The sequence below is a fragment of the Heterodontus francisci genome, unplaced genomic scaffold, assembly GCF_036365525.1.
Source record: "Heterodontus francisci isolate sHetFra1 unplaced genomic scaffold, sHetFra1.hap1 HAP1_SCAFFOLD_106, whole genome shotgun sequence".
NCBI classification, from domain to species: Eukaryota; Metazoa; Chordata; class Chondrichthyes; order Heterodontiformes; family Heterodontidae; genus Heterodontus; species Heterodontus francisci.
Genome location: NW_027140940.1, coordinates 5,455,557 through 5,481,289, shown reverse-complemented (window position 1 = coordinate 5,481,289; position 25,733 = coordinate 5,455,557). Strand labels below are relative to the sequence as shown.

General features: G+C 42.5%; 1 protein-coding gene across 8 annotated transcripts in view; it reads right to left on the bottom strand.

Annotated features, from left to right (window-relative positions):
* Nucleotides 1-25,733, bottom strand: part of LOC137361430 (NACHT, LRR and PYD domains-containing protein 3-like) — a 110,644-nt gene that overhangs the window by 75,505 nt on the left and 9,406 nt on the right. For 2 of the 8 annotated variants that reach the window (XM_068026282.1, XM_068026289.1), the window contains exons 1-3: nucleotides 14,877-14,925; nucleotides 9,231-9,409; nucleotides 6,970-7,138 (exon numbers count right to left, since the gene is read on the bottom strand). The exons of 1 other annotated variant lie outside the window; for it this stretch is intronic. The gene's annotated coding sequence lies outside the window, so the exon portion shown is untranslated. Of the gene's footprint in view, nucleotides 1-4,793; nucleotides 4,864-6,969; nucleotides 7,139-9,230; nucleotides 9,410-11,426; nucleotides 11,511-14,217; nucleotides 14,321-14,876; nucleotides 14,926-25,733 lie in introns of those variants that run through there. 5 more of the 8 variants (XM_068026287.1, XM_068026284.1, XM_068026285.1 and 2 more) reach the window with 5 other exon arrangements.

Sequence of the window (25,733 nt, the reverse complement as noted above, 5' to 3'; positions counted from 1 at the left end):
TGGAGTGTTCTCAGAGGGCGTCTTGCTGAGCTGGAAGAGGAAGGAGACCATGAATGGAGTTAAACAGAACGATTAGTACAAAAGCAAAATAGTGCAGATGCTGGAAATCTGAAATAAATCAGAAAATGCTGGAAATGCTCAGCAGGTCAGGCAGCATTTCTGAAGAGAAAATCAGAGTTAACGTTTCAGCTCTGTGACCCCTTGTTTTTTTTTAGAGATACAGCACTGAAACAGGCCCTTCGGCCCACCGAGTCTGTACTGACCAAAAACCACCTATTTATACTAATCCTACATTAATCCCATATTCCCTACCACATCCCCACCATTCTCCTACCACCTACCTATACTAGGGGCAATTTTATAATGGCCAATTAACCTATCAACCTGCAAGTCTTTGGCATGTGGGAGGAAACCAGAGCACCCGGAGGAAACCCACGCAGACACAGGGAGAACTTGCAAACTCCACACAGGCAGTACCCAGAATTGAACCCGGGTCGCTGGAGCTGTGAGGCTGCGCTGCTAACCACTGCGCCGCCCCAAAATAAGTTTAGAAATAAGAGCTCACCCATTTAAGACAGAGATGAGGAGAGGGTCGTGAATCTTTGGAACTCTCTTCCTCAAAAGGCGGTGGAAGCAGCGTCTCCAAATATTTTTAATACAGAGGTACATAGATTCTTGATAAACAAGGGAGTGAAAGGTTATTGGTGGTAGATGGGAATGTGGAGTTGAGGTTACAGTCCCATCAGCCGTGATCTTGTTGAATGACAGAGCGGGTTTGAGGGGCCGAGTGGCCTACTCCTGCTCTAATTTTGTATGTTTATCTCGGTGGGGGATGCAGCAATGATAATGCCATTAAATGTCAAGGGGAGATGGTTAGTTTCTCTCTTCCTGGAGATGTTCTTTGCCTTGCACTTGTGTGGCACGAATGTTATTTGCCCGGACAGCATGACTACACGACCCAACCCGACGGAACTCAACAACATTTCAACACTCCCCCCTGCTCTCATGCTCAGATTTCTGTTCTGGGATTACTGCAGTGTTCCAGTGAACATCAACACATGCTTGAGGAACAGCATCTCATTTACTGATTAGGGCACACTACAGCCTGCGCACTGAGATCAATAATTTCAGAGCATAACAGGTCCCCCATTTTACTTTTATTTTTAGTTATTTTTTTCTTTTTTCGTGTGTTTATTTTATTTCATCTTAATTTGTTCAGTTTGCTTACCCACTGGGTTTTTTCATGTTTATTCTTGCGGCTGTTCAGTTTTCAGTCCATTAACACCCTATCTGTACTTATGCTTTGTCTTTCAACACACCAGTAACATATTGTTTGCCTTTGCTCCATGACCTCCTGGTCAGCTATTCTGTGACCTTGTCCGATCAACATCTCCTTTGTTATCTCTTGCCCCACCCCCGCTTTACTTGTTTAAAACCTTTCACATTTCTAATATTTGCCAGTTCTGAAGAAGCGTCACTGCCCTGAAACGTTAACTCTGCTTCTCTCTCCACAGATGCTGCCAGACCTGCTGAGAATTTCCAGCATTTCTTGTTTTGATCCATCGTCCCTACATTCCCCGCCCTGTACAACACTGTCCTAATAATGTTAAATAGCACTGAAATTACTGATCTTTTAACCGTGGTAACAGTGACTGCATTTCTCCCAGTTCTTTCTGTTTGTTGTTCAGAAGGGAAATCCGGTTCCCTCGCCTGAATAATTTCTGTGTCATCAATTCAATTTAAACGCTCGCCATGAAACCTGCTGTTTATAATCTTTCCCACATAATCTGTCGTCTTACTGCCCAGTTCTTCAATTCCTGCAAGCCAAGGAACTAACCCTGATTCTGTGGATCCATGAACATGCTTATCCTGAAATAAAGGGGCGAGTTTAAAAGAGAATTGTAAGAGATTGCTACACTTACTGACTCACTGTCCCTCCAATTCAGTTCACTGTACTTGATATCAAGATGATGCTGAAATGGTGGAACAAAGTGAATACTCTGGGTTGTGACTACATTCCACCAGTAGCAGCTGAAGAGCTGAGCACCATCACAAGCTGTCTGAGCCAAGCAATTCCAAAGCATCTGACACTGACATATTGGACAATATAAAACATTGACCAGCTGCATCTTATCCACAAAGTCTAAACTTATCACCTATCAGCCACCTCACAATGATCAGCAAAGTGATAGATGGACTCATCAATAGTGCCATCAAATGTCAGCAATGACCCAACAATAACCTGTTTATGGGTGTTCAGTTCATATTGTACCTGAAATCTTCAGACTTATTCACAAATACAAGAGTTAAATTCTGGAGAAGTGCTGATCGCGACTCCCCTTTAACAAGGCAGCATTTCACTCACTTTGGGACCGAAGAATCCTGAACTCAATACGGATAAAAGAATACCCCCAACCACAACCCCATAACCATCAACCTCTCCACTCCCACCACCCCATACCCCCTCCCCCAAACTCAGGGTTGGAAACTTTAAATTTCAGTGATAGTTAGGGATTATGTTGAAGAGTCCCGGACTCTAGCTTTGCGGTCATTACCGTTTACGAACGTGTATTAGGAGCAGGAGTAGGCCACTCGACCCCTAGAGCCTGCTCCGCCATCCAATATGTTCATGGCTAAACTGCAACTCCAGATTTCCACCTACCCCCGATAATCTTCCACCCCTTTGCTTTTCAAGAATCTACCTACCTCTGCCTTAAAAATATTCAAAGACTCTGCTTCCACCGCCTTTTGAGGAAGAGAGTTCCAAAGATTCACGACCCTCAGAGAAAAAAATTCTCATCTCTGTCTTAAATGGGCAACCCCTTATTTTTAAACAGTGACCCACTAGTTCTAGATTCTCCCACAAGAGGAAACATCCTAAACATCCTTTCCACATCCACCCTGTCAAGACCCCTCAGGATCTTATATGATTCAATCAAGTCGACTCTTCCTCTTCTAATTTCCAGCAGATCCAAGCATAGGCTGTCCAATCTTTCCTCATAAGACAGTCCGTCCATTCCAGGTATTAGTCTAGTAAACCTTCTCTGTACTGCCTCCAACGCATTTACATCCTTCCTTAAATAAGGAGACCAGTACTGTACACGGTATTCCAGATGTGGTCTCACCAATGCCCTGTATAACTGACGCAGAACCTCCCTACTTTTGTATTCAATTCCCCTCATTATAAACAATAACATTCTATTAGCTTTCCTAATTTCCTGCTGTACTTGCATACTAACCTTTAGTGATTCATGCACGAGGACACCCAGATCCCTCTGCATCCTCTCACCATTTAGATAATATGCTTGTTTTTTTAATTCTTCCTGCCAAAATGGACAATTTCACATTTTTCCACATTGTACTCCATTTGCCAGGTCTTTGCCCACTCATTTAAACTATCTATATCCGTCTGTCGCCTCCTTATGACCTCGTCACAACTTACTTTCCTACCTATCTTTGTTTCATCAGCAAATTTAGCAACAATATCTTTGGTCCCTTCATCTAAGTAATTTATATAAATTGTAAAAAGTTGAGGCCCCAGCACTGATTCCTGTGGCACACTACCCGTTACTTCTTACCGACCAGAAAATTACCCATTTATGCCTACTCTCTGTTTCCTGTCAGCTAACCAATCTTCTATCCATGCCAATTTGTTGGCCCCTAACACCATGAGTTTTTATTTTCTGCAATGACCTGTGAAGTGGCACCTTATCAAATGTCTTCTGGAAATCGAAGTACAGTACATCCACCGGTTCCCCTTCATCCACAGCACACATTACTCCCTCAAAGAACTCCAATAAATTAGTTAAACATGATTTCCCTCTCACAAAACCATGTTGACTCTGCCTGATTACCTTGAATTTTTCTAAGTGCCCTGCTATAACATCTTTGATAATAGCTTCTAACATTTTCTCGAAGACAGATGTTATGCTAACTGGCCTGTAGTTTCCTGCTTTCTGTCTCCCTCCCTTTTTGAATAAAGGAGTTACATTCACTATTTTCCAATCTAACAGAACCTTCCCCGAACCTAAGGAATTTGGGAAAATTAAAACTAACACATCAACTATCTCACTAGCCACTTCTTTTATCACCCAAGGATGAAGTCCATCAGGACCCAGGAACTTGTCAGCCTGCAGCTCCAACAATTTGTTCAGTATCACTTCCCTGGTGATTGTAATTTTCTTAAGTTCCTCCCTCCCTTCCATTTCCTAACTTATAACTAATTCTGGAATGTTACTTGTATCATCAATAGTGAAGACCAATGCAAAATACCTGTTCAGTTCATCTGCCATTTCCTTACTATCCATTATTAGTTCCCCAGACTCACTTTCGATAGGACCAACACTCACTTTGTTAAATCTTTAATATCTACAGAAGCTCTTACAATTTGTCTTTATATTTCCAGCTAGTTTTCTCTCGTATGTTAATTTTACCTTCCTTATCAATCTTTTAGTCATTCTTTGCTTTTTTTTAATATTCTGTCCAATCTTCTGACCTGCCTCCCATCTTTGCACAATTATAGACTTACACTGTTCATACACTAGAAATATATTTAAACATTATTTACAACAGTAGAATTTTAGCGAGCGAGACTATATTTGGCAGTTTTATTTTGTTAAATGGTGCTGTTTCCAGTAAGTTAATTTCCGAATAAAACAATTCTTTGTAACTCGATCCATTATGGATATTACAACTTATCAATAACATTGAACAACTACGCAGAGAAAAGGCGAGGAGTCCATTCGGGTACATAAAAAGTCTATGATTGTGTTCAGTAAATTCAGGGTCCTTACCTTGTGCTGTGTCTCTGGATTCTGGTTGCAGAATGCCTGGTGGGTTAGAGTTGTGTGTTCTGCACACACCCTAGTTAAAGATTAATCCCACATTCCAGTCAGAAAGATGACCTTCAGACTTTTCATTACAACACAACACGCCCTGTTGTTTGGAGCAAGGAGAATCTGAATCCCACACGGTCTCAGTCAAATTCAAACTGAATTACTGAGCTTTTATCCAATGTCATGGATTCTATGTATGGTAACAATGTCTAAATTCTCCCTCAACTCTTCTATCTGAGAGTGTGGTGGAAGATGATTCAATCAAGGCATTCAAACCAGAACGAGACTGTTATTTGAATAGGAAGTATGTGCAGGGTTACAGGTAGAAGGCATGGGGACGGTATTAGGTGAATTGTTCATTGAGAGAGCTGCTGCAGGCACGATGGGCCGAATGGCCTCGTTCGGCACTGTAACGATTCTGTGACCTGTGGTTCAGAAAACGCCACAGAAAAAGGATGTTTCCAATTTCATTGTTCAGCACAAAGCCTGATTATTATTGGACTATAAAAGGGCACAGATCGCAAGGGACAAAGATTGCAATTCTTGGAATCAAACACCAGAATAAAATGCACAGTCAACCAATCATTGTAATTTATTAGCAATAGAGCAATGATTATAAAATTCATCAGACCGTCTTCAGTTTATTGATCAGCCTTGATCAGGATGTTCACCCCCATGAATATTATACTCCAAGTCTCACTTACTGCAACTGAATCAGCAAATGTGTGTCATAAATAAGTGAAACAACTGTAACATTGAATAATTCCTTAACATTTGTGTGACTGTAAATTTATAATTTAATTTCATTTTTAAAAATCTGACGGATGATTCAATTTAGAATCTCAAGGAATTTAAAAATTAATTTCTTACTTAAAATTATATTTCTCCTGACTCCCCCATGTCTAATTCCCTTTCCTCTGTCTCCGTGTTACTCCTTCCAGGTTTGTCTACCTATTATGGTCCTAACTTACGAAGTTTTCATTCCTCCCTCACCTCCTACAATCCTAATTCCCCCATAAAACCACAGAACCAGAGAAAGGGTAAGGCACAGAAAGAAGCTATTCAGCCCATCATGACTGCACTGGCTGAAAAAAAACTAGCCTCCAATCTAATCCCACCTTCCAGCACCTGCTCCACAGCCTTGTGGGTTACAGCAGCACTTCATGTGCAGGTCCAGGTACCTTTTAAATGAGTTGAGGGTTTCTGCCTCCACCACTGATCCGGGCAGTGAATTCCAGATACCCACCACCCTCTGGGTGAAAAAGTTTTTCCTCATGTCCCCTCTAATCCTTCTACCAATCACCTTAAATCTGCGCCCCCTGGTAATTGACCTCTCCACCAGAGGAAACAGGTCCTTCCTGTCTACTCTATCTAGGCCCCTCATAATTTTGTACAGCACAATTAAGTCACTCTGTTCTCAGGAAAACGACCCTACCCTATCCGATCTTTCCTCATAGCTGCAACTTACAAGCCCTGGCAACATTCTTGTAAATCTCCTCTGTACTCTCTTCAGAGCAATTATGTCCTTCCTGTAATGTGACCAGAACTGTACGCAATATTCCAGCTGTGGCCTAACCAGCGTTTTATACAGTTCCAGCATTACATCCCTGCGTTTGTATTCTATACCTCAGCCAATATAGGAAATCATTCCATGTGCCCTCTTCACCAGTCTACCTGTCCTGCCACCTTCAGGGACCTGTGGACATGCACTCCAAGGTCTCTCACTTCTTCTACCCCTTTCAATATCCTTCCTTGCTTTATGTGTCCTCCCCAAATGCATTACCTCACACTTCTCCGGATTGAATTCCATTTGCCACTTTTCTGCCCACTCAACCAAACCATTGATATCATTCTGGAGTCGACAGCTATCCTCTTCACTATCAACTACATGGCCAATTTTTCTGTCACCTGCAATTTTCCCAATCATGCCTCCCACATTAAAGTGCAAATCACTAATATATACCACAAACAGCAAGTGACCAACACTGAGCCCTGCGGAATGCTACTGGAAACTGCTTCGCACTCACAAAAACATCCGTCGACCATTACCCTTTGTTTCCTGTCACTAAGCCAATTTTGGAAATGATTCTCAGTGCCACATTGCAATGACTGACCTGGATAAAGTCCCTCATACCTGTTCATTGCCTTTGTGCCAAGACCCGCTGGCTCCCAATCTGCCAGTAAATTGGTTTGAAGATTTTTCCCTGCCGATTACAAATCCTTCTTGCCTGATATCCTCCCGATCTCTTTAATCTCTTCCAGCCATATGTCACTGTATATACTGTCCGCTCCTCGGAACGTTCCTGTGGAATAAAATTGTTCCTCATTCACTACAATCTCTGCTCCAAACTCAGCAAATATTAGTCAAGAAACTATACCCAGGGTATCTGGAGCTCATAGGAACAGCATTAGAGTCATAGACAGAAACAGGCCCTTCGGCCCACTGTGTCCATGCCAGCCATCAAGCCTACCTATTCTAATCCCATTTTCCAGCACTTGGCCCGTAGCCTTGTATGCTATGGCGTTTCAAGTGCTCATCTGAATACTTCTTCAATGTTGAGAGGGTTCCTGCCTCTACCCACCCTTCAGGCAGTGTGTTTCAGATTCCAACCACCCTCTGGGTGGAAACATTTTTCCTCAAATCCCCTCTAAACCTCCTGCCCCCCTGGGTATTGATCCCTCGGCCAAGGGAGAAAGTTTCTTCCTATCTACCCCATCAATGCTCCTCATAATTTTGTATACCTTAATCATGTCTCCCCTCAGCCTTCTCTGCTCTAAGGAAAACAACCCTAGCTTTTTCAGTCTCCCTTCATAGATGTAATGCTCCAGCCAAGGCAACATCCTGGTGAATCTCCTCTTTACCATCTCCAGTGCAATCACATCCTTCCTATTGTGTGGTGCCCAGAACTGTACACAGTACTCCAGCTGTGGCCTAACTAGCGTTTTATACAGCTCCATCATAACCTCCCTGCTCTTATGTTCCATGCCTCCGCTAATAAAGGCAAGTATCCCATATGCCTTCCTAACTACCTTATCTACCTGTGCTGCTGCCTTCAGTGATCTATGGACAAGTACACCAAGGTCCCTCTGACCCTCTATACCTCCTAGAGTCCTACCATTCATTGTATGTTACCTTGACTTGTTATTCCTCCCAAAATGCATGACCTCACACTTCTCAGGATTAAATTCCATTTGCCACTGCTCCGCCAATCTTACCAACCCATCTATCGCGTCCTGTAATCTAATGCTTTCCTCCTCACTATTTACGACACCGCCAATTTTCATGTAATCTGCAAACTTACTGATCACACCTCCTATATTCATGTCTAAATCATTAACGTACACTACAAACAGCAAGGGTCCCAGCACCGATCCCTGTGGTACACCACTGGTCACAGGCCTCCATTCGCAAAAACAACCCTCAACCACAACCCTCTGCCTCCTGCCACTAAGCCAATTTTGGATCCAATTTGCCAACTTGCCCTGGATCCCATGGGCTCTTACCTTCTTGACCAATCTCCCATGTGGGACTTTATCAAAAGCCTTACTGAAGTCCATGTAGACTACATCAACTGCTTTACCCGCATTGACACATCTAGTTACCTCCTCGAAAAATTCAATCAAATTTGTTAGACATGATCTTCCCCTGACAAAGCCATGCTGACTATCCTTGATTAATCCCTGCCTCTTCAAGTGGAGATTAATCCTGTCCCTCAGAATTTTTTCTAATAGTGTCCCGACCACTGATGTTAGACTCACTGACCTGTAACTACCTGGCTTATCCCTACTACCCTTCTTGAATAATGGTACCACATTCACTGTCCTCCAGTCCTCTGGCACTTCTCCTGTGGCCAGACTGGATTTTAAAATTTGTGTCAGAGCCTCTGCTATCTCCTCCCTTGCCTCACATAATAGCCTGGGATACATCTCATCTGGGCCTGGCGATTTATCCACTTTTAAGCCCGTTAAAACCTCCTCCCTTTCAACGCTAATTTGTTCAAGTATATCACAATCCCCCTCCCTGATCTCACCTACAGTCGGCCATTCCAGCTCTAGAGCCCTTTCTGCCATGCAATGTGATCATAGCTGATCTGTGACCTCACTCGATACAAACTGCCTTTGCCCAATAACCACAGAATTAGTCCAGCACTGAAGGATTCAGCCCATCACATTTGCACTGGCTCTCCGAGTAAACAATTCATTTTGTGCCATTCCCCTGCCTTCTCGCCATAACCCTGCACATTCTTCCTTTTCAGATAACTATATAATTCCCTTTTGAATATCTCAATTGAACCTGCCTCCATCGCACTCTCTGGCAGTGCATTCCAGATCATAACCACTTGCTGCATGAAAAAGTTTTCCCTCGTGTCACCATTGTTTATTTTTGCCAATTACCTTAGGTCTGTGCCCTCTCATTCTTGATTCTTTCAGGATTGGGAACAGTTTCTCCCCATCGACTCTGCCCAGACCTCTCACGATTTGGAATACCTCTATCAAATCTCCTTTCAGCCTTCTGTTCTCCAAAGAAAACAGTCCCAACTTCTCCAATCCCTCTTCGTAGGAAGGAAGTAAAGCTGGTAACAGGAGGTAGAAAAATAGCAAGTGACATCAGAAGGCAGGCAAAACAAAGGCAAGCGTCAACTTTGCTTAGAATGCAGAATAATGTCAAGAAGACAAGCTTAAGGGCACTCTACCTGAATGCATGCAGCATTCACAACAAGATAGATGATTTAAAGGCCCAAATAGAGGCAATAATCACCATAACGGAAATGTGATTACAGGGTGACCAAGATTGGAACTGAATATTCAAAGATATTCAACTTTTAGGAAGAACAGGCAAAAAGGAAAAGGAGGTGGTTTTGCGCTGATAATAAGCGATGGGATTAGTACATTAGTAAGTGAGGATCTCAGATCGGAAGAACAAATGTGGAATCTGTTTGGGTGGAGCTAAGAAACAGCAAAGTACAGCAAATATTGGTAGGAGTTGTTGATAGGCCAAACAGTAGCGGTAGTGTGGGGTAAGGTATTAATCAGGAGATTAGAGAAGCATATGGTATGGGTAATACAGTAATCATGGGTGACTTCAATCTGCACATAGACTGGGTAAACCTAATGAGCACTAATGCTGTGGAGGACGAGTTCCTGGAGCACGTTTGGGATGGTTTTCTAGAGCAGTATGTTGAGGAACTGATGAGAGAACAGGCTATTTTAGATCTAATATTATGTAATGAGAAAGGGCTAATTAATAATCTTGTCGTAAAATAACTTTTAGGGATGAGTGACCATAATATGCTAGAATTTTACATTATGTTTGAAAGTGAGGTATTTGAATCTGAAGCCAGGATTTAAATTGGCAATGGAAATCAAGAAGGCATGAGGGACAAATTGGATAAGGTGGATTGGGAAAATTCATTAAAAGGTATGACAGTACATAGGCAATGATCTGATTGGGCATCGTCAATATGGATTTATGAAAGGGAAACCATGTTTGACGGATCTGCTGGAGTTTTATGAGGCTGTTACTAACAGAATTGATAAAGGGGAGTCGGTGGATGTAATTTTAGTTTTAGTTTTAGAGATACAGCACTGAAACAGGCCCTTCGGTCCACCGAGTCTGTGCCGACCATCAACCACCCATTTATACTAATCCTCCACTAATCCCATATTCCTACCACATCCCCACCTGTCCCTATATATTTCCCTACCACCTACCTCTACTAGGGGCAATTTGTAACGGCCAATTAACCTATCAACCTGCAAGTCTTTGGCGTGTGGGAGGAAACCGGAGCACCCGGAGGAAACCCACGCAGACACAGGGAGAACTTGCAAACTCCGCACAGGCAGTACCCAGAATCGAACCCGGGTCCCTGGAGCTGTGAGGCTGCGGTGCTAACCACTGCGCCACTGTGCCGCCCCAAATATTTGCAGAATTTTCAGAAGGCTTTTGATGAATTCCCCGTCAGGAGGTTGGTTAGCAAAATTGAAGCACATGGGATAGGAGGTAATATACTGGCATAGATTAAGGATTGGTTAACAGGCAGAAAATAGAGAGTGGGAATAAACGCGCCATTCTCGCGTTGGCGGGCTGTGACTAGTGGGGCAGCACAAGGATCAGTACTTGGGCCCCAGTTGTTCACAAAATATATCAGAGATTTGGATGTCGGGATCAAATGTAATATTTTCAAGTTTGTGGATGACACAAAACTAGGTGGGAATGTGTGTTATGATAAAAATGCAAAGCAGCTTCAAGGGAATGTGGACAGACTTAGTGAATGGGCAAGAACGTGGCAGATGGAATATAATGTGGAAAAATGTGAGGTTATCCACTTTGGTAGGAGGAAAAGATGTACAGAGTATTTCTTAAATAGTATGAGATTAGAAAATGTAGATGTACAAAGGGACCTGGGTGCCCTGGTCAATCAGTCACTGAAAGCTAACATGCAGGTGCAGCAAGCAAGTAAGAAGGCTAATGGTATATTAGTCTTTATCACAAGAGGATTTGAGTACAGGAGTAGTGCAATCTTGCTTCAATTGTATAGAACCTTGGTTAGACCACACCTGGAATACTGTGTGCAGTTTTGGTCTCCTTACCTTAGGAAGGATATTATTGCCATACAGGGAGTGCAATGAAGGTTCACCAGACTCGTCCCTGGAATGGCGGAACAGTCCTATGAAGAGAAAGTGGGGAAACTGGGCCTGTATTCTCTCGAGTGTTGAAGAATGAGAGGTGATCTCATTGAAACCTACAAAATACTTAAAGGGATAGACATGGTAGATGTAGCTAAGATGTTTCCCCTGGTTGGGGAGTCTAGAACCTGGGGACACAATTTTAAAATAAGGGGGAAGCCACTTAGGACAGAGATGAGGAGAAATTTCTTTACTCAGAGAGTTGTGAATCTTTGGAATTCTCTAACCCAGAGGGATGTAGATGCTCGTTCATTGAGTATGTTTAAAGCTGAGATTGACAGATTTCTAAATACCAATGACAGAAAGGAATATGAGGATAGTGTGGGAAAAAGGCATTAAAGTGGGTGATCAGCCATGATCGTATTGAATGGCGGGGCAGGCTCGTTGGGCTGAATGGCCTACTCCTGCTCCCATGAAAATGAAGTTCCTCATCCCGGAACCATTCTCATGAATCTTTTCTGCACTCTCTCCAACGTATTCACATCTTTCCTGTAATGCAGCGCCCAGAACCTGATGCAATAAACCAGTTGAGGCCAAACTAGTATATTATACAAGTTCAACATAACCTCCTTGCTCTTGTACTCTATTCCCCTATTCATAAAGCCAAGCATTCTGTTTGCATTATTACTCATTCTCAACCTATCCTGCCACCTTCAATAACATAAGCACATGGACACCTGGGTACCTCTGTTCCTGCACCGCCTTTAGAGTTGTACTTTTTATTTTATATTCTCTCGCCATTTTCTTCCTACTAAAACGAACCACTTCACTTTTCTCCACATTGAACTTCATCTGTTACTTGTGCCCCATTCCACCATCTTGAAGCTCTACACTACCCTCCTCACAGTTCACAATGCTTCCAAGTTTTCTGTCATTCGCAAATTTTGAAATTGTGTCCTGTCCACCAAGGTGTAAATCATTAATATACATCAGGAAGATCAAGGGTCCCGACACTGACTCCTGTGGAACTCCACTACAAAAACATCCATTAAACACTAAAATAAAAGCAAAATACTGCAGATGCTGGAATTCTGAAATAAAATCAGAAAGTTCTGGAAATACGCTGCAGGTCTGGCAGCATCTGCGGAGAGAGAAGCAGAGCTAACGTTTCAGGTCAGTAACCTGTCTTCAGAATGTTAACTGAAACGTTAACTCTGCTTCTCTCTCCACAGATGCTGCCAGACCTGTGGCGTATTTCCAGCATTTCTTGTTTTTATATCCATTAACTACAACTGTCACTCAGCCAATTCTGTATCGATTTATTCCACGAGATATAACTTTGCTCACAAGTCTGTTGTGTGGCACTGTATCAATGGCCTTTTGGAAGTCTATGTAGACTACATCAACAGAATTACCCTCTATATAATCTACATAAATGATTTGGATATGGGGATTAATTGCAGAGCATTTCTTAAATGGAGAGAGGTTGGGAAATGTTGATGTCCAAAGAGACCTGGGTGTCCTTGTTCACAAGTCACTAAAAGCTAGTATGCAGGTGCTGCAAGCGACTGAGACAAATGGTACATTGGCCTTCATTGCAAGTGGATTTGAGTACAGGAGTAAAGATGTATTGATTCACTTGTATAAACCCTTGGTGAGAATGCACCTGGAGTATTGTGTACAATTTTGGTCTCCTTATGTAAGGATATACTTGCCATAGAGGGAGTGCAATGGGGGTTCACCAGACTAATCTCTGGGACGGTGGGATTGTCTTACGAGGAAAGATTGCAGAAACTGGGCCTGTATTCTCTCGAGCTTCGAAGAATGAGAGGTGATCGCATTGAAAATGACAAAATTCTTACGGGACGTGGCAGGGTAGATGTGGATAAGATGTTTCCCCTGGCTGGTGAGTCTAGAACTAGGGGACACAGTTTCAGAATAAGGGGCTGGCTATTTAAGACTGAGATGAGGAGGAATTTCTTTACTCAGAGAGTGGTGAATCTATGGACTTCTCTACTCCAGCAGGCTGTGGAAGCTCAGTCATTGAACATGTTCAATACACAAATCGATAGATTTCTGAATACTAACAGCAAGGTAAATGGGGATAGTGGGGAAAATGGCAGAGAGGTAGATGATCAGCCATGATCCGTTTCAATGGCAGAATAGGCTCGACGGGCCGAATGGCCTACTCCTGCTCCTATTTTCTATGATCCCTCATGAACCATCTCAGTTTCCACTTCAACAACTCCAGCAAGTCAGTTAAACATGATTTTATCTGAACGAATTCAGCCTGTTTTTTTCCTGTAATTAACCCAAATTTGTCCATCGATTAACTTTGTCCCGAATTACTGTTTCTAGAAGTTTCCCCAAAGTAAAAACACTGTCTGATCACACTGGGTCCATCCTCCCCGGGTTACACACTGTCTGATCACACTGGGTCCATCCTACCCAGGTTACACACTGTCTGATCTCACTGGGTCCATCCTCCCCGGATTACACACTGTCTGATCTCACTGGGTCCATCCTCCCCGGGTTACACACTGTCTGATCACACTGGGTCCATCCTCCCCGGGTTACACACTGCCTGATCTCACTGGGTCCATCCTCCCCGGGTTACACACTGTCTGATCTCACTGGGTCCATCTAACCCTCGAATTGTTAGCAGTAACTGTTTAACTTGCTGCGAACAAACTGAATTCAATGCCAAAACATTTGATATTTCAGAAGTGCAAGTATTGTGAGTATTACAACATACATTTCAGGAGTAGGAACATCTGGATTCCTGGAATAAAACTCCAGTGAGTGTTTAAAGGGCTGAAACATGGTCGTTTCATTTCCTGTTGAAAGCAGGTCCCAACAATAACCAGGTGATTTGTGTTGAAAGAGTACAGCAATGAATCAACAATGTAGCAGAACAAACACTGTTCTCAGTTTAATAAAAACCCTCGGTCGAGGCTGGGAGCTGGATCAGGTGACCATTGAGAACTCTTTATTCTGACAGAACACAAAGTAATTACATTTAATCAAGTTTAAAAATATATCCTGTAAAAATAACATGATTATAATTTTATCACCAGTTAATGATCAATCATTACATCCAATATTGTGTTAAATTGAGAAACAGATGTAACAATGGGAAATAAGTGATTAGTAAAACCCAGATTTTGGTTAAAACCTGTCAGTTTATTAATTTTGTCAGTTTATTAATTTTGTCAGTTTATTAATTTTGTTATTTGTCCTTTTCATTATTTTATTTTCATCGGTGAAGCAGATTAACCCAACCAGACCAAACCCTCTATTAACACTGTATTAATACTATATCACTGTATTATTACTATATTAATACTCTATCTCTCTATATTGATGCTATTTTACTCGGTATTAATACTATACAATGTTCTAACTCTTCCTCACCGTCACTCACAGACCAGCCGCGGAGAAAACCCGGAAGAAAGGCGTTACTGTGCGCCTGCATAGTGGTAAGGCTAAACTTGCGCTTGCGCAGTTGTAGGACTCTGACTGCGCCTGCGCGGCAGAGGAGGTTGAGAAAGAATCTGGAATTCCAAAAGAAAGTTAAAAACAAAGTTGGATGTTGTGGAGGAAATGTCAATGGGAACATGGAGAGTCAACACCAACAGCTGCTGGACTAAAACAAACAAAATAAAATACAGGGTCACTGACCTGAAACATTAACTCTGCTTCTCTCTCCACAGATGCTGCCAGACCTGCTGAAGATTTCCAGCATTTCTTGGTTTTATTTCAGATTTCCAGCATCTGCAGTATTTTGCTTTTATTTTAGTGTTTAATTCACTGCCACTTCTCCAGGAATGCCCACCTTGAAGAAGTTCTGCTCTTCTCTCTAACGGGATTTTCGTTTGTCTCTTTTACCTTGTTCACCTTCATTGCTTTCTATTTCCCTCCTGGTATTTGATAAAGTATCGACCAAAACTCATTTTCACAGCCACATCTCCTTCCTCAGCGACTGTCTCCGGCTCCGACTTATTCCATGTGGATTCCAACTGAAGTTTCATCCTTCATGTTTTGAATCCACCCAGGATTACAGGCATCTCCGAGAAATACAACGTTCCTCGGACTGCTGTTCTAGCCACATCCTAAGATCCACATTCAGTGCTATGCACCACCACATGCACACACTGAACCTCTCTCTCCAGAAGCACCACCTCACCTTATCTCAAAGCTGTTCTACTCCGCAGATTCATTTCATCCTTCGTCTTATCTGATGCATTAACAAAAAACTTTTTTCTTCCTTTCAGATGTTAAGGAACGCAAACTCCAGCGGTCAAATGGGGACTAATGCCCCTCCAGATCCTTCTTCCCCTTCACTTCCCTCTGACCCCACCCTTCCTGATCTGACCCTTTGCCATGTATTCACTATACCCTCTGACCTTCCCCTCTCTGACGCTGAACGTTCTGTACTCAGCAAAGGACTGGGTTTTATCCCCTTACGTCCCCACCTCAATGAATTTCGCCCTCGGCATGACTTTGAGCTCTTCTTCCGTCGCCTTTGCCTCTGGACTCACTTTGACCAGGAGTTCTCCCAGCAACCAGCAGACCCATTCACCCACCCCCAGCATTCTCCCTCCACCTGGACCCTTCCCTCTGGCTTCTTACCCACTCTTGATCTTTTCATTGAAAACTGTCAGTGAGACATCAGCCATCTCAATTTCTCTGCCCCCTCACTCACTCACTCGAACCTGTCCCCCTTTGAACTTGTTGCACTGTGTTCTCTCAGGTCTTACCCTGACATTGTCATAAAACCTGCAGATAAGGGTGGTGCTGTTGTTGTCTGGCGTACCGATCTCTACCTTGCAGAGGCTCAGCGCCTACTCTCAGACACTTCTTCCTACTTCCCCCAGACCATGACCCCACCATCGAACATCAAGCTACTGTCCACAGGACTGTCACTGACCTCATCACCTCCCGAGACATTAACACAAGTCTCATTAATGGTTTAATATTGTAGAAACAGTTAAACTCAGGTCAGTTTTACAGAATATTCCTTGTGCCAGAATCTGGCAGGGAGACTAGAATCTTGTTCCAATGCAAACTACAGAATTAGAGCAAAGTTTCCAATAATCTCTGTACAAAACTGCTGCAGAAAATCTGTCATTGTCACTTCCCTTTTCACACAGAACGAACAACACAGAAACAGATCATTAGACACAACTGCTCCTTGTTTATGCTGCACACGATCTTCCTCCCACCTCTTTTCATCAAACCCGATAAGCACAACCTTCTAATTCCTTCCCCTCGTGTGTTCATCTAACTTCCTGAAGTTAATCTTTTCTTTGCAGTGAGGATCTGCAATATAGGCCTTGACTTCACATCGACCCTGTCCAGTTCACGTGTTGTTGTTGCCCCGTCCCACTGACCCACACCCACTGACCCAGCCCCGCACCCACACCCACTGGCCCGGCCCCGCACCCACACCCACTGGCCCAGCCCCGCACCCACACCCACTGGCCCGGCCTGGTTATGCCTGTTTTCTGTGGGATATGTCGAGCATTTCTTGTTCCAGTCCTACTCAGGCCCCTCCCGTGACTCTTTTTCCGGTACATTGATGACTGTATCGGTGCCGTTTCCTGCTCCTGCCCCAAAATGGAAAACTTTATCTCAACTTTGCTTCCAATTTCCACTTAACTCTCACCTTTACATGCTCCATCTCCGACACTTCCCTTCCCTTCCTCGCCTTCTCTGTTTCCATCTCTGGGGATAGACCATCTACTAATATTTATTATACGCCCAGTGACTCCTACACCTACCTCGACTACAATTCTTCACACCCTGCCTCCTGTAAGGACTCCATTCCATTCGCCCAGTTTCTCCAGCTCCGACGCATCTGCTCTGATGATGCTACCTTCCTCGACAGCGTTTCTGATATGTCTTCCTTTTTGCTCAACCGAGGACTACCCCCCACTGTGGTTGACAGGGCCCTCAACCGTGTCCGGTCCATTTCCTGCACCTCTATCCTCACCCCTTCCCCTCCATCCCAGAACCGTGACAGGGTTCCCCTTGTCCTCACTTTCCACTCCACCAGCCTCCATATCCAAAGGATCATCCTCCACCATTTCCATCATGTCCAGCGTGATGCCACTACCAAACGCATCTTCCCTTCCCTGACAGCATTCCGAAGGGATCGTTCCCTCCATGACACCCTGGTCCGCTCCTCCATTACCCCCAACACCTCGTTCCCTTCCCACGGCACCTGCCCCTGAAATCGCAGGAGGTGTGACACCTCCCCTTTTACCTCCTCTCTCCTCACTATCCAAGGCCCCAAACACTCCTTTCAGGTGAAGCAGTGATTTACTTGTACTTCTTTCAATTTAGTATGCTATATTCACTGCTCACAATTTGGTCTCCTCTACTTTGGAGAGACCAAACTCAGACTGGGTGCCCGCTTTACGGAACACCTCCACTCAGTCCGAAAGCATGTCTCCGAGCTTCTGCTTGCTGGCCATTTCAGCACACCCCACTGCTCTCATGCCCACATCTCTGTCCTGGGATTGCTGCAGTGTTCCAGTGAACATCAACCCAAGCTCGAGGAACAGCATCTCATTTACCGATTAGGCAAGCTACAGCCTGCCGGACTGAACATTGCGTTCAATTATTTCAGAGCATGGAGGGCCCACCTTTTTATTTTTAGTTATTTTTTCTTTGTTTAGTTTGTTTACTTTCTGTTTCTACTGTGCCAACCCACTGTTTTTTTCATGTTTGTGCTTTGGGCCAAGGCTGTTCATTTTTCTGTCAATGAACACCCTCTCTGTACTAACTCTTTGTCTTTCAGCTCACCATTAACATACCGTTTGCCTTTGCTCCATGACCTTCTGGTCAGTTATTCTCTGTGACCTTGTTCTATCAACACTTTCTTTTTAGTTATCTCTTCTCCCACCCCCGCTTTACTTGCTTAAAACCTATTACATTTCTAATATTTGCCAGTTCTGATGAAGGATCACTGACCTGATACGCTACCTCTGCTTCGCTCTCCACATATGCTCCAGACCTGCTGAGTATTTCCAGCATTTCTTGTTTTTATTTTAACTCTCCAATATTATTCATCTTACGTGGCTCGATTAATAATCTAGAAATTATTACCTTTGAGGTTCTGCTTTTTAAGTTAGTGCCTAGCTCCTCATACTCTCGATGGAGAAGCTCTTTCCTAGTCCTATGTCATTGATAACTACATGGACATACAAATTACTCGAGGGCCCTCGAGCCTGCTCCACCATTCAACAAGATCAAGGGGCTGCTCTGATTCTAACCCCACATTCCACCTACCCCCGATAACTTTTCACCCCCTTGCTTATCACGAATATCTACCTCTGCCTTAAAAATATTCAAAGTCTTGCTTCCACTGCCTTTTGAGGAAGAGAGTTCCAAAAACTCATGACCCTCAGAGAAATAATTCTCCTCATCTCTGTCTTAAATGGGCGACCCCTTATTTTTAAACAGTGAATCCGAGTCCTAGATTCTCCCACAAGAGGAAACATCCTTTCCACATCCACCCTGTCAAGATCCCTCAGGATCTTACATGTTTCAATCAAGTTGCCTCTTACTCTTATAAACTTCAGCAAATACAAGCCTACCCCGTCCAACCTCTCTTCAAAAGACAACTCACCCATTCCAGGTATTAATCTAGTAAACCTTTTCTGAACTGCTTCCAATGCATTTACATTCTTCCTTAAATAAGGAGACCAATACTGTACATAATACTCTAGATGTGGTCTCACCAATATCCTGTATAACTGTAGCAAAACCTCCCTAATTTCATATACAATTCCCCTCACAATAAACAATAGCATTCTATTAGATTTCCTAATTACTTGCTGAACCTGCATTCTAACATTTTGCGATTCATGCACTAGGACACCCAGATCCCTCTGCATCTCAGAGCTGCACAATCTCTCACCATTTTGATAAAATGCTTTGTTTTTATTCTTCCTGCCAAAATGGACAATTTCACATTTTCCACATTATACTCCATTTGCCAGATCTTTGCCCACTCACTTAACCTATCCATAGCCCTTTGTAGTCTCCTTATGACCTCTTCACAACTTACTTTTGATACCTATCTTTGTGTCATCAGCAAATTTAGCAACCATATCTATAGTTGTTCATCCAATCCAAGTCATTGATATAATTTGTAAGAAGTTGAGGCCCAGCACTGATTCCTGTGGCGCATTTATGTCTGGTCCCTGTTTCCTCTGAGCTAGCTGATCTTCTATCCATGCCAATATGTTACCCCCAACACCATGAGCTTTCATTTTCCGCAAAAACCTTTGATGTGGCACCTTGTCAAATGCCTTCTGGAAATGTAAGTACAGTACATCAACCAGTTTCCCTTTATCCACAGCACATGTTACTTCTTCAAAGTACTCTAATAAATTGGTTAAACATGATTTCCCTTTCACAAAACTATATTGACTCTGCCTGATTACTTTGAATTTTTGTCAGTGCCCTGCTATAACATCTTCAGTTATAGATTCGAACATTTTCCCAAGGACAGATCTTAAGCCAGCTGGCTTGTTGTTTTCGACTTTCCGTCTCCCTCTTTTTAAAATAAAAGGAGTTACATTCACTATTTTCCAATCTAATAGAACCTTCCCCAAATCTAGGAAATTTTGTAAAATTAAAATCAATGCATCAACTATCTCACCAGCCACTAGTTAAGACCCTGGGATGAAGTCCATCAGGACCCTGGGACTTGTCAGTCCACAGTTCCAACAGTTTGCTCGGGACCACTTCCCTCGTGATTGTAATTTTCTTGAATTCCTCTATCCCTTCCATTTCCCGATTTACAACTATTTCTGAGATGTGACTTGTATCCTCTACAGTGAAGACCAGTGAAAAGTACCTCCTCAATTCATCTGTCATTTCATTTTCATTCCTTAATGCCCCAGACTCGCTTTTATAGGACCAATGCTCACTTTGTTAACTCTTCTTTTTTAAGTATCTGTAGAAACTCTTACTATCTGTTTTATATTTCTAGCTAGTTTTCTCTTGCACTCTAATTTTTCCCCTCCTTATTAAGCTTTGAGTCATTCTTTGCTTATTTTATATTTTGTCCAATCTTCTGACCTACCACTTATCTTTGTGCAATTATATGCTTTTTCATTAAGATTGAGACTATCTTTAATTTTTTTGTTAACCACAGATGATGGGTCATCCCCCTTGAAATTTTTCTTTCTCGTTGGAATGTATCTATTCTATGTATTCTGAAATATCTTCTTAAATGTCTGTCACTGCATCCCTATTGATCTATCCCTTAACATAATTTGCCAGTTCTCTTCAGCTTTCTCCGCTTTCATGCCCTCACATTGCCCTTATTTATGTTTAAAATACTAGTCTTAGGCCCGCTTTTTCCCTCAAACTGAATGTAAAATTCAATATTATGATTGCTGCTGCCTCGGAGTGTCCTTCACTCTGAGGACATTAATTAATTCTATCTCATTGCCCAATATCAGGTCCAGTAGAGCCTGCTCTCTGGTTGGCTTCAGAACTATCCCAAAAACATTCTAAGAAATATCAGTCCAGGCTACCTTTGCCCATCTGATTTTTCCAGTCCATATGTAGATTAAAATCCCCTATGATTATTGCTCTACCTTTCTGAATAGCTCCCATTACTTCTTTCCTTGTACCCCGTCCTACCATGTGGTTAATGTTAGAGGTCCTGTTCACCACTCCCACAAGTGACGTCTTGGCTTTATCATTTCTCATCTCTAACCAAGCAGCTTCTCCATCCTGGTTTCCTGAACTTAGGTCATTCCTCTCTATTGTGCTAATATCATCATTAGTTAACAGAGCCACCCATCCACCTTTTCTCAGCTTCTGGTTCTTTCCAAGTGTCAAGTGCCCTTCAATATTCAGGTCCCAATCTAAGTCATCCTGCAGCCATGTCTCTGTAATGGCTATCAGATCATACTTATTTTTTTCTATTTGTGGTATCAGTTCATCTGTTTTGTTTCGAATGCTACATGCATTCAGATACAAAGTCTTTTGTTTTGTCCTTTTATTATTTTTGTAACCTCTAGGCTGATATTCTGATTTAGTCTCATATTTGTACTCTCTGTCCCTTCCTGTTATGGTCTGTTTATCATTTGCCACCTTCATATATTTCTCTCTTGCCTTGTCTCTACTCTTTGATTTACCACATTTTCCCAAATTTGATCCCTTGCCCCCACTATTTAGTTTAAACCCTCTCTACTTCTAGTTGTGTGGCTCGCTAGAACAGTGGTCCCAGCACGGTTCAGGTGCAGACCATACCAACGGTACAGCCCCCCACCTTCCCCAGTACTGGTGCCAGTGCCTCACAAACCAGAATCCACGTCTACCACACCAGTCTTTCAGCCATGCATTCATTTCTCTAATCTTATTTGCCCTATGCCAAATTGCATGTGGCTCAGGTAATAATCCAGACTAGCTAAAGTAAACGTTGGTCCCTTAGAGGATAACACTAGGGAATTAATAATGGGAAACAAGAAAGTGGCAGAGACTTTGAACAAGTATTTTGTAGCTGTCTTCAGGGTAGATGACACAAAAAGCATCCCAAGAGTAGCAGAAAATTAAGAGGAGCTTAAAACAATCCACATCACTAGAGAAAAAGTACCAGGAAAACGAATGGGACTAAAGGTAACAAGTCCTCTGGACCTGATGGCCTGCATCCTAGGGTCTTAAAAGAGATGGCTGCAGAGATGGTGGATACGTTGGTTGTATTCTTCCAAAATTCCCTAGATTCTGGAAAGGTCCTACTGGAATGCCACAGGGATCAGTGCTGGGGCCTCACCTATTTGCGATCTATATTAAGGGAAATGGCGTAGTGGTAATGAGACTTGGTATGACCGAAGTGGGAGCAATGCACTGTCAATTCAGTCCCATTACTCCACAGGTCACAGCACATTATTAAGTTTTCCCCCGACCAGAAATTAGCCAAATTAAACACTTTATTAACCCCAGAATAAAATACATCAAATCAGATATCTTTAAACAACAACAAACTAACTATTTATTAATAAACTAAATATAAACAATACTGAGATAAATCGATGCTTCTTATTCCTCCTAACCCTCATGCACACACACATATATTCACAAACCAACGGTTAACCGGTTCTAAAATGATGTTTTAAATTTGAGCAGTTTCTTAGGAATAATAAAACAACTGGGTTTTTAGTCCTCGTTGGTTGCTTTCCCAGATCAGTGAAGTGTCGCAGAGTCGAATATTCAGATGCCACTCGAGCTCTCCAGGTGAGTTGATGAAAAGTCTGGAATGGATAGGTTTTCAAGGCACTTTGGCTGCAGTAGGCATCACACAGATCTTTCACCAAGGAGTATAACAAAAGGTCTATTTAGATTTTGAATTAGCAGTCTATCAGTAGAAACTTAACTGAGTTTCTAGACTCCCAGAAACACAAAAGACAACAGAAAGTCATTCCTGAGGCAGAGACTTCTTGGAGATGAGTGCACAAAGGAATTTGCTACTTCCAATAATGCAAAGATTCCTTTCCAAGCGTTGTTTCCTCTTTAGGCAAAACACAGCCTGTCGGCAATGTAGATTTTCTGCTGAAGGGGGAGACAAATCCTTCCTTCAGGGAGAGCACGCTTTGCTGGTCTGCCAGATCAAACCAGTTCGCAGCTAGTTCTCACACACAGTCAAACTGATACAATATGACATGTGACTGCATCTCCCTTGCTGTTGCTTAGGAACAGGCTTGCACCTCGCACACACCCTTCCCAGAGATTAAAACTTCTTTCAGTCTTAAAGGCACACAGAGTCCCCTTAATTTTTTTTTAAACTGCTCTGACACACTGGACTAATAATACAGAGGTCCAGGCTAATGCCCTGGAGACATGGGTTCAAATCCCACCATGGCAGCTGGTGGAATTTAAAATTAATCAATTAATAAAAAATCTTGAACTGAAAGCTAGTCTCAGTAATGTGCCATGAAACTATCATCAATTGTTGTAAAACACCATCTGGTTCACTCATGCCCTTTAAGGAAGTAAATCTGCCATCCTTACCAGATTTGGCCTACATGTGACTCCAGACCACAGCAATGTGGTTGACTCTTAACTGCCCTATGAAATAGCTTCGCAAGTCATTCAGTTGTCAAGGGCAATGAGGGATGGGCAACAAATGCTGGCCTTCCCAGTGACACCCACATCCCATGAAATAAAAAAAATGACTTAGATGAAGGGACCAAGTGTATTTTAGCCAAATTTGTTGAAGATATAAAGAGAGGGCAGAAAGCAAGTTGTGAGAGGACACAGTCTTCAAAGGGATATAGATAGGTTGAGTGAGTGGGCAAACATTTGTCAGATTGAGTATAATGTGGGAAAATGTGAGATTGTCCATTTTAATGTGAAGAATAGAAAAGTAGAATATTATATAAATGGAGAAAGACTGCAAAGTACTGCAGTAGAGATGGATCTGGGCGATCTTGATGTGAACCACAATAAGTGAACTTGTAGGTACAGCAAGTAATTAGGAAGGCCAACAGAATGTTGGCATTTATTGCAAGGGGGATGGAGTATAAAAGTGTGAAAGTCTTGCTACACCTGTACAGGGTACTGGTGAGATCACACCTAGAGTTTTGGTACAGTTTCGGCTTCCGTATTTAAGGAGAAATATACTTGCATTGGAAGCAGTTCAGAGAAGGTTCATTAGGTTGATTCCTGGGATGAAGGTGTTGTCTTATTGAAAAGGTTGAGCCTATACTCATTGGAGTTTAGAGGAATTAAATGTGATCTTATCGAAACATATACGATTCTGAGAGGGCTTGACAGGGTAGATGCTGAGATAATGTTTTCCCCTCCTGAGGTAATCTAGAACTAGAGGACACAGTTTAAAATGAAGGGGTCTACCATTTAAGACAGAGATGAGGAGGAATTTCTTCTCTGAGGGTTGTTAATCTTTGGAAAGCACTTCCCCAGAGTGCAGTGGAGGCCCGGTCATTGAATATATTGTCATTGTCCTGAAGTATTTTTTCCAGAAATATGCGGTTTGCCTTTAAGGCTTGCAAAGAATTACTATTGCTTTAAGATGCAGCAAGCCTCGGGAGTTATAGGAAGGTGCATTTTCGTTGCCTTAGAAACAGCCATTTGGAGACTGCGATTCAAAGGGTGCATTCTTGTTACCATAGATACAGCCACTGGGAGTGCGTGTTAAGCGATACATGTGTTACCATTCAATTTTGAACTGGCTTTTTAGTTGAAGACAGTTTGTTCTAACAGAACACAGACACAGACACAGACAGCTGGTGTTAGCACCTGGAAAAAGAGCTCTCTACCATTTAAACTGAAGGAAGTGGATTTTTGTCCGTTTAATTACCTCAAAATTCTGAAAAAAAAAGCCAAGCCGGAACAGCGATCTCTGGTAATTTAAACTGGAGGAAGCAAAGTTAGACTGTGACAATCTATTATCCGTCAAAAAACTCTAAAGTTAGATTGATTCTACTGAAAGTGTTTGCAAGTCGTTAACTGTTGAAATTCGCTGGAGAAGGAAGCAACATTCGGTGAGGACTTCAAGCAACATTCGGTGAGGACTTCAAGCAACAATGGACTGTTAATTTGCAAGGACTCTAATTTTTTTCTATTTTAAATGTCGTTTATATCCTCATAGTGTTTAAGAATTTTTTTTAATTAAACAGTTAATTTGTTGATTTAAAAGCACCTGGTTTGGTTAGCCTCATTTGGGGGTTAATAGATGGTACAATTTGGCTGGGTCTTTCTTTCATTTGGAAAGTTTATAAATGATATGTTAGGCAATCTGTGAATTATCAGTGCGTGTCTCCCACCACAATCAGAATAATATATTTTGATTGGGGATTTTGACAGGAGCGGTCAGTCGTAACATATTTATTGGGTTTCTCGTCTGGGATTTGAATTATATTAATTGGGGGGCTCGCTCAAGATTTGAATCACAAATTAATTGGGTTTCTGGATTTGAATCATATCTTCAAGGCTGAGTTGGATTGATTTTTGATCTTCAGGGGATTTAAGGGTTACGGGGTGGGGTGGAAGGGGTCAGGCAGGAAAGTGAAGTTACAGCCACAATCAGATCAGCCATGATCTTATTGAATGGTGGAGCAGGCTCGAGGGGCTGATTGGCCTGCTCCTATTTCTTATGAATGAAGGTTCACGAGATTGCCTCCTGAGATGGGCACAGTCTATAAGGAGAGATTGACTAGAATGAAGCCTATATTCTTTGGAGTTTAGAAGAGGTGATCTCATTGAAACATATAAAATTCTTAGAAG